We start from the raw sequence: 10268 nt of genomic DNA on the forward strand, positions 1-10268 counted from the left end.
CTCCCTTCCTCCAGGCTAATCTTTTTGTGTCCTTCCTCAGCCACTTGATGGCATTTGGCAGGGGGGGTTAAGCAATGTGAAAAGTTCAACAACAGCTCCTGTTGCCAACTGCAGCAGCCCCTTCAAGAGCCCTGAGCTACCAGCGAGGTCCACGTCTGCCTTGCAAAAGGGAGTGGTTTGCAGCCATGGGGTTGTCGCCCTGCTGCAAAAGCTGGGAGGAAATCAGAAGTGGCAAAATGCCAATTTGGCTCAAGCCCTGCCCAGTTTCTTCATCTTTTCCCTCTGCTCAGTGATAGGCAGGCAGGGCTGGACTCCAGCGAGGTTCAAGCTCTTGGCGCTCCCTGGCATCAAGGGGATCAAGTCAACTCTTGTATGCAGTGACTGCAATAGAGCTCCTGAAGGAAAAAAGGGAATGTCGTGAGGTGGGGCCTCCTTCTTGTCCCCTTTGTCTGCCCAGGAGCCCCTTGGAAAGGGAAATGCCCACACGGGTTTATCTGACTCCTTCCCAGCCAGCCTTTCCCTCACTCCCGGGTCTCATTTGCTCCGCAGGCTTCACCAGCTCGCTCAGCTCGGAGGAGCTCTCAGAGGAGAAAACGCTGCCTGGCGTGGGGCTGTCTGATCCCTGTCTCATCTGGATTCCGTTTGCCCTGCTCCCTCCCCCATCCAAGAGACCCAAGGATGCCCCGCAGCCCCACGGTCCTGCAGCAGGTGCCGGGCACGTTCCCTCCTCCGCTCCTTGGTGGCCCTGGGGAGGCTCCAGAGCCCTCCCTGTGTGTGGGACAGCTGCTGCAGCACCGCTGCGCCTGCGTGCGAGCAGCGCCCGAGGAGCAGCTGCGCAAGTTCCGAGTCTGAAGCAGAATCTTCAACGCACACAAATGACAACTGGCATCTCAGGGGCTGCCAGGAGAAGCTGAATCCATCTGCTCCCTGCCCTTTCAAGCCATAGCCTCGCCGATGCAATTGGAAGAATTGCCCCTGCCCAGGAAGCTCTCATGTAGAAGAGAGAAGCAAAAGCCACGTGTTTCTGAAACACAAAATGTCAGAATGAGGTTCCTTAACACTAATTTGCTATTTAAGAGGGGATCATTTATTGAGGCCTGAGGCCCAGTGAGGGATAAATCCTAACCTGACGTGGACATGTAATTCTACCAGTGTGTTGCTCATCTACAGTCGCTAAATGCCAATTACAATTTACCCATTTCCATAAAACCCACCCCAAGTTCCCAGGTTCAGTCCTTGTTTTCTCTATCACTGCACCCTTGAGCCAGATGTGTTCTTCTTCTCTTCCAGCCATCCTTGCTGGGAAAGCAGCCCCTGCATGCCTTGTTCCTGTGCTGAAAGTTCACAGGCACGGTAAAAATGGAATGAACCCTTTGGGTCTCAAGGCCAAGGCTTTGTGTGGCCAGGCAGGGGCAGGCAGGAGGCAGAGCTGTCAGCAAAGGAAGGGGCCAGCGAGGTGGGGCAGCCGGGGGATGACGACAGCCTGCAGGGACAGAGGCCAGGGCAGGGACACCGCAGGACAGCCTGGGCTGCAGAGGGCACAGGGATGTGCAGCAGCTGCAAGGCCCTGACAGAGCCAACCTGTGCAGCCCTTTGGCCATGGCTGCTGGCCCTGGGCCTGAGGCCACGAGGGGACAAGTGACCCTTGCAGCCCTGGGGCCTCATTGCCTCCTTGTCCCCGCTCAGCAGCCTGGCAGGGGCCGCTCCATGGTCCTGCCCTTGGCATGGCACATCCCCACATGGCAGTGCCCATCCCGGGAAGAGCCCTGAGCAAGGAGGGAGGGACAGGATCTGCCTTGCCAGGGGCTGGGGCTCAGCCTTGGCCCTTTGCATTCCTGAGACACATCCAGGTTTGCTCAGCACCAGAGACACCTTTGCCTTGTTTGTCCCCACCTGTCATCAGTGCCTCCAGTTCTCTGCTCTGCCTGGGGCCTGGGGACACTTTGATGTGAATTGTGTCCTTGAGTGGAACCCATTAACAGTTAAAGAAAGTCTGGACTTTGAATCTGACTTCTTGAGTTTTTGAGAAGGTCTTTGAGCACACTCTGAGGGACTGGGTCTGATGCAAACAGCACCACAGCCCCAGAGGGTCATTAAATTCCTGGTGCTGTGTCTGTGCTGCTGAGCTGGGCTGGGCTCCTGGCCCAGAGGCAGCTCCTGGCAAGGGCAGCGCTGCAGAGAGACAGCTCTGGCCAGGAGCAGCTCCTGTGCACAGCCCAGCAGGGCTGGGGCACTGCCAAGGCATCCCAGGGACACGAGCAGGGCACAGACAGAGCTCACAGGGGCTCAGCACTGGCAGGGGCTGTGGGGTGTCCCAGAGGGGGCTGTGTCACAGCAGCACCTCTGTGGCTGTGTCACGGAGGCACAGAGCAGCTGTGATGTCAGAGAGGGGCTGTGAGACTGCACAGAGTGGGTTGTATGAAGTCACAGACTGGGCTATGACATCACAGAGTTTGTTGTGTGAGGTCATCAAGCAGCTATGGCATGATAGAGGGGACAGTGTGACATCACAGAGCAGGCTGTGACATCATGGCATGGCTGTACGACATCATAGAGCAGGCAGCGAGGTCAAAGTGTGTGCTGTGACATTACAGAGTGGCAGTATGACATCACAGGGAGGGTTTTGTGGCATCACTGAGGGGGTTGTGACATCACAGGGCAGGCTGTGACATCATAGAGAAGGGTATAAGGTAATAGAGCAGATCCTGCCATCATAGAGAGTGGCTCTGTGACAACAGAGAGTGGGTTGTGACATCACCGGGTGGCTGTGTAATGTCATAGAGCAGGCTGTGACACCAAAGAACAAATAGTGACATTGCAGGGTGACATTGTGGCATCTCACAGTCTTCTGTGACATCACAGAGCAGGTGTATGACATCACAGGGTGACATCTCAGAGTTGGCTCTGTGACATCACAGGGGCTGTGTGACATTACAGGGCAGCTGTGTGACATCACAGGGGCTGTGTGACATCACCGGGGCTGTGTGAGGTCACTGGGGAGGTCACTCCACCCCAGACCCCCCTCACAGTTCCCCCAGACAAGTCCAACGCTGCTCGTGCACTGCGGGGTCCCCTGTCCCCCCGGGTCCCCCCGCCCCCGGCGCCGCAGCCTCCCCCAGAGGATGTTCCACGAGATCGACCCCAGAGCCTGACACGGGGACGGGGGCTGGGGCCGTGGGGGAGTGGGACAGGGAGACAGGGACCCCCTGGCAGCGTCCCCGTGTCCCCCAGGGCCAGAGCCTGGGCCAGGGCTCCTTCAAGCTGTTACCCACGAGGGCTTGAGAGCGCTGAAAAAATCCCCAGCAAGGGATCAGCAAAATCCAGATTTAATATTAAGTGACAGCACCACAAAGTTCCTTGGCAAGAGTCACTCTGCTCCTGACTGGACACTGCAGGTACAGAAAAGGAAACAAAGCAACAACAAAACCAAACAGAATCCAGGCAATCAAACCAGAAATGAGCCAAGACCTGGGGCTTTCATTGCTATAGAAAAGAACTGTCCTTCTTGTCCAGGTGCCCATGGCCAGAATTGGGATTTCACCTCCAACACTGCCTGTTGTGACAGACTGGAGGAGATTGTTGGCTGGAAACATTTCATGTGTGGGGAGGAAGGGGCAGGTCCAGCCTTGCCCTGCCCTGGAACCCCAGCCCTGCCCTGCCCTGGAACCCCAATCCCCCCAGAGCCTTTATCTCAGCCCAGCAGTGTCTGCCAGTCCCTGGCACAGCACAGGCAATGCTCCACAGCCACCTCTGGAGCCCCCAGCCCAGCTCCTGAGTGACCAAATGACCCCAAGTCCCACCTGGGGGAAGGGCCCAGGAACACCAAGGGGTGTTTAAGGCTGAGCACAAGGCAAGCACACATCTTGACCCTACCTTCTCTTGGAATTTCTCTCTGAACCCAGCTGGAATCCAGGAGTTGGTAGCTCTGTGTGTGCTTCTCTGTATATTTTTTGTCTTTCTTTCTTTCTGTGTCTATTTCTTCTATTTTGGTCCTCGTGCAAATGTTGATTAACTTAAAATTGAATGAGCTAATAGTCTGTGAAGTTGAATGGGCCAAGGTAATGCTTTGGGAAGTGTTTTTGTTGATTGAATGTCATGCTAAACCTTTTACCAAAGTTTCTCTGGGTTTCTAAAGTTCCCAAAAAAGGCTGTTTTGTTGTTTGGAGCTCCGGAGAATCTCTTATTGGTATTTCTCCAGTGCATCCAACTCAGAGGACACAAACAATTGTAATTCCTTTTAAATGTCTCCTTGAGAGAGTTGTTTGGGGGATGGGAGTCAGGGCTTGTGTGTCCTGCTTGGCACAGCCCAGGCAGGGCTTTCACAGCCCCATTCCACACTCCATTTCCCAGCTGGAGCCGCTGGTGCCTCTGAGTTCTGCTGCCCCAGCCCCAGGGACGCTCTCCTTGTCTGCCCATTCCCCCACGGTCTCTGGGCAGGGATGGCCTCAGTGGGAGCTGCTGACATCCTCAGCACCTTGGAGCGCCCTGGAGCCACCTCCGGCCATGGATGGCGGCCAGTGGCGGGGAATGCCCCGGGGTGAGGAGGGAGGACACCAGCAGAGCATCCCCCCGGGGCAACGACGAAGACAGTGCCGGGATCAGGCAGGAGGAGCACGGACCCCCACCGGAGCATCCTCCAAAGGTAAGGTGTTTTCCAAAGCAAAATTGGCAAAAAATCTTATTAAATTCTGTGGCTGATCTTTGCTGTCCCCACGAGTCGCTCGCCACCCACACGAATCACAAAGTTCCCCCTCAAAAGTGGGACTGGGAGCACACAGACCCTTCCCCATAGTCTAGGGACCCCCAGAAGACCTCTCCCTATGGACTGGCCACCCCAGAAATGGGGCTAGGACCTCCAAAGAAACCTCCCCATTAACCTAAAACCCCCCAAAATGGTGCTGGTGCCCCCAGAGACCCATCCCCATGGGACTGGAACCACCACAGACCCATCTCCATGAACCTACAACCCCCAGAAATGGGACAGGGACCCCCAGAGACCCCTCCCTATGGGCCTGGGATCCCCAGAATGGGGCTGGGACTCCCCCCATGTGAGCCACGCCCACTCCCCGCCTTGCCCCCCCCCCAGCGTCAATCCAACCAATCAGCGCCTGAAACAATCAGTGCAGGAACGCCTTCCGCATCGACCAATCAGATCGCACTCTCGTTCTGGCCCCACCCCTTCATTGTGACATCACAAGGGGCCTTGACATTCAGCCCCTCACCACTATGACATCACTGCACTCCCATTGGCTGTCGGTTGGAGGGCGGGGCTTGCCCGGACTATAAAAGGCGTGTGCTGGCACACAGGGCTCAGTGCGGGCCCGGCGATGGGAGCGGCGGCGTTGGCGGCGTCAGAGCCCCAGGAGCGCCCTGGAGCCACCTCTGGCCATGGACGGCGGCGAGGAATGCTCCGGGGGAGAGGGGGGAGGACCCCGCCAGAGCATCCCATGGGACAGTGAGCACCGAGAGCGGCAGGGCATTGCCCTGGAACGAGGACGATGGAACTGGGAGGACCAGGGCAACCAGCAGAGCATCCCCGGGGCTGAGGAAGGAGAATACCAACATAGCATCCCCCGGGGGCAACAGGCATTTAGGGATTTTAGGGATTGTAGAGAGTAGTTTAGTATGTCACATGGGTGAGAAGTTTAGGTTTTACAATTTTTAGCATATTGTAGATTGTTATAAACGCCAATCACTTGGTTTTTAAAATTTTAAAAGTTTAATAATAATAAAATGGTTATAAAAATAGTAATACAATTAGAGTAATGAAAATTTAGAGCTAGGACAATTACAAGACAATAAAAAGCAAACAATTACGGACGTCCGGATGCTCTCAGGCACTTAAGCCCAATAAGCATGCCTTGTGAACAAAGGAATAATCTTTAAAAGCAGTAGCCTGTTGCATATTCATACATCTCATACATGATGCATAAATTCCTTGCAAATTAAGAACTTTTCTGGTTTTTGTCAACTTCTTCCCCTTAATCCTGGTGGTTCCATAAAGACGGAGAGAAGGTGGAAGAATGTTTGTCTTTTCCGATAAGGAGGCAGTAATTCTTTATGGGCCCCCATCATTGTCATCTCTGTGTGAAGAGTTTCTTCATTATCTCATCTCTTGCTTGAGCTAGTAAAAAAAAAAACCCACATACATAGGCTCTATTTTAACTACAAAACTACATTTACCATACTATTAAAATGTTAATACAGCACTTCTAATCAATATAACATAATACATATAGTATTCAATTTAATATTTGCGAAAAGCCAATCATAAAACATGCATTTTTCACAATCCCTCCTCTTATTCTTTATAAATCATTTGGCTTGAGCAATATTTCTTATCTAATTGCATTCTTTAGACTATGTTAGTAATCAAATAAAAGATGGGATTAAACAAGGAAGAAACATCAGAACAGTTGTAATCCTAATTTATTCCACTATCTATTCTTCAATACATTACCCCATCAGTTAGTTTTTAACATTTTTTTTTCCACTTTTGGACCGGTATCTGGGTTATTTCTTTAATTCTAATGCCTGAGCGGCTTTGTTTGTTATCTTCTCTATGACTGCTTGGAGTCTTATAATACGATTCAGTATATAATTTGGGTTTAATACAGAGGTAGATTGCTGTGCTGGTTTCACTTTTTTTTTTTTTTTTAACTAATGGCCTTTTTGCCTAATCTTGGACTGTATTCCTGAAATCAAATGTAAAACAAATCCATCTCTCTCATTTTGGACATTTAATGCCCCATCTATTACCACTTTTTCCTAAGTTCCTTGTAATTCAATATTTTTCCCCATTTTTTTTTTTGCAGGTACTCAGTTTGGATGGGTTATGACAGTGGCTGTTGACATGGGGGTGTGTAACAAAAAAGGAACTTTGGTTTCTTTCCATGTAATATTTTTTGTAGCATTTGTGACATGATCTTGCCAGTATCTCAAAAGGTAAAAGACAACAAATGAGAGACAGAAACAGGAATAACAGAGGTCTGGTATGGCTTATACCCCCACCTTCCCTGCCTATGGAGTTGCTTCCCATAGCAGGTATGTGTGATCTTCTCGGTGGCGAGTACAGTGGTCAATCCAGGTTTGCCCTCTGTTTCCTTTGTTACTCTTTTTACTAAATATTTTTAGGCAAGTCCTTTTCCACACTCCTTAACTGAGGTTTCTTACCATTCTTCAGGTATCTCTCAGTCAACAGGCACTGATAATTCCCATCTACAAAACAAAGTTATTACCTCAGTTGCTTTGAGTTCTATCTCTATAGGGGATAGATTCAGTACTCAATACCTATTGCAATGAGAACATAGATTTTGTGAGCTCCAATACCAATCATTCTCATAATTTGAACATTTACTTATAACCCAGTTAGCGTGTCCAGCACTGGGATGAATCAAATAAAGTATACAGTATAATACTGATGGTAATTTCCCTTCTTCCTTGTACAAGTCACAGGCTAAGGCCAGAATGTGAGAACTCTGATTAAAATAATCTTGATCTTCCTGTTTGAAGTGGCAATGTTCCTCTCCTAAGGAGGTGTCGGAGGCATCTGAGGACTTATTTAGGCAGTGCTTAAAACCAGTGATGTAAGCTTTGCCTTATTTCTTAGTTAGGTGTTATTTTTTGTACTTTCCTTGGTTCATTTGGGTTTTCCCAAACTATTACCACCCAGTCCCAGTTGAAAGTCAATTTGGTATCACCCTGTTTAGATGTGATAGTCCATTCTTCAAGGTTCTTCACAAGTTCTTTGATTTTGCTGTCGTGAATTCACCCTTTTTCCGTAGTTCAGATTGCTGCTTTAGTGGTACCTGGAAAGGACTTCTTAATAACACAGTGTTAAAAGAAAGACAATACTGCATTAACTTTTACCATTAGTTTTCTTCAAAACTTTCTGGGTTTAACTAAAAGCTTTTTCTACAGCCGCTTCTTCTTCTTGTGTCCAGCTGTTTTAATAGCTGCAGAGGCCAATTCTTCTTGTGAGCTATAAGTAGTTAAATAGAAAGACCAGGCCAATTTTAACACGACATGTATCACATCTCTTGTTTTTTACTTTTTGGGCAACATTTAACTCATTCTTCAGAACAAAAAGCCTCCTCTTCTTAACAACAAAAACCAGAAAGAGAAAAGAGTTCTTGCTTAAACAAATAAATCACTTTGTGAAAGTCAGCTATCTCTGCCTTGATCTTATCTCTCTCTAGTGGTGGTCCCTTTCTTTTATTTTTTTTTTTTTTAACAGTCTTGCGTTTAACTCTGTCCTTCACCTCCCTCTCTCTTTTTCTCTCCCTCTCTTTCTCTCTCTTCACATTTTAACATCCACATTCCAGCATCAGTCCACCTTCTAAGATCAGTCCACATTCCAATGTCTCAGAGAGGTAAGTCTGCCAACCACCCCTCCCCCTTTTTCAACTTCTTTACAAATTAAATTACTTTTGTTATGTGCGTTTTGCAAGCATGCAAATCATGGCACTCTCCACCAAGGCTACTAGCCACTCACAGCTGACACAGTACTAAAACTAAAGACTTGTTTTTCTATCACAATTTTTTTTCCATTCACAAGCTCAAAAAGGTTGTAAGAACAAGGTAAACAACAACTTACTTCCAAAGTGACTCTACCTGCACCAAAAAATTTAAGACAATGTTAGTTAGTGCAATGCAATTTGCAACGAAGCCAAGGTTTGATTTGGGAAGGGCATCTGAGGACACAGAGCATGAGTTTTACAAATCCATATTTTGAAGAGAGAATGGACAAAACATGAATACAGTGGGGGGAGACAGAAAGTAAGGAATTTGTCTCTGCAATACCTTCTCTTTGAGTGCTAGGAAACGCTGTTCAAAGAGGCTCCTGTGGTACAAACAATAATTGGATGGAAAGAGGCACTCTTGAATTTAAGCTTTAATGTCACAATAGGAAACAGCACCTGAGCACTGCAGTGGTGAAGCACCCTGCCTGCAAACTCACTAGAGGCAAGCTACTGCTGCCACGCTGCAGGGCTACCTGCAGCACAGAAGGAATCATGACCAAGCCCTCCCTGCAGGCTTGGGTAAACTACAACTTCTTCATAGCTGTCTAACTCATTCCAGAAATAAAACTACAGCAAGCAGAGATTCCCCCCCACCATTTTTTTTTTATGTGTGTGTGTGTCACACACCCACAGTGATGCTGGAAGTAACAAATTAACAGCTTACATTAGAAGATACTGAAACCTTTTCTTCATCCAGCTTTGTGTGTTCCCATTTATATATGTAGCCATCTCCAATTCGAGGTCAAAAAAATGAGCCTTATTTTTCAAAAGTGCTATGCATGCACAACTCTAGCTGCTGTTCTAGGTGCACTGCAAGTAGTCAGCATTTCCAGAAACACAAACAAAACAAAAAACTAAAAAAGCAAAACACATTTGGGTACATGTAAAAGGACTGGCTGGAAGAAAAAAATGTTTCTCATTGACCTGCCAAGTAGCTGGTGTTACCTTTAGTTTAACTTTACACACTGAGAACCATGTGATTGAACAGCTTCACATCGATTCAAAATAAAATAAAAGTAGGTCTGGCTATGTCACAACTGTAAACTAGTTTCTCAACTTTAGAGTATAGCAAGTTACAAATTTCAAGATGAAAAATCACAATGCAAATTGGAAGAAATAATTTAAACTACTTGTACACAGTAATGGGAAAAGAATTAGCTGAATTAACAGCTCAATGAAGACATTTGCTCAGTATGAAGCATCCTTCCCTATTTCCTTCTCTAGCCCAAACTTCCTTGTTATTTTTTTTTTCTTGTTACTTTTACAGTATCTTTGCTCACACTATAATATTTTGGAATATTTAACAGACAGGTTCTTTTTGCCCCTGTGTCTACTACAAATTCTAATTCTTTTTTCTTGGGGACCCACTTTTAAAGTTATCACAGACTCTAGATGGTATTTTTCCCTTAAAAAATAGAGCCTCTAATATCCCTATTCTTCTTCTTTGCTCATCTCTCAGAAGATTTTTCAGATCTGTTGCTCTCTTAGGACAATCTCTCTTATAATGTCCTTTGCTCTTACAGTAAAAGCAGACATTCCTGGAATGCTCCTGAGACTTGGTGTCATGGTTTGACACTGGCGTGATGCCAGCGCCCCCATGAAAATATACTTTTCTAAATAATTGCTGTGAGATGTGATCAGGAACAGAGCAGAGCAGGCCCATCTTAGTAACAAAGGAAAGAACTTTATTAAACTACTACTACTAGAAAAAACTACAAACACTAAATCCTGGATGAAGATTTTCTA

This window comes from Anomalospiza imberbis, unplaced genomic scaffold (assembly GCF_031753505.1).
Source record: "Anomalospiza imberbis isolate Cuckoo-Finch-1a 21T00152 unplaced genomic scaffold, ASM3175350v1 scaffold_44, whole genome shotgun sequence".
Classification (NCBI taxonomy): domain Eukaryota; kingdom Metazoa; phylum Chordata; class Aves; order Passeriformes; family Viduidae; genus Anomalospiza; species Anomalospiza imberbis.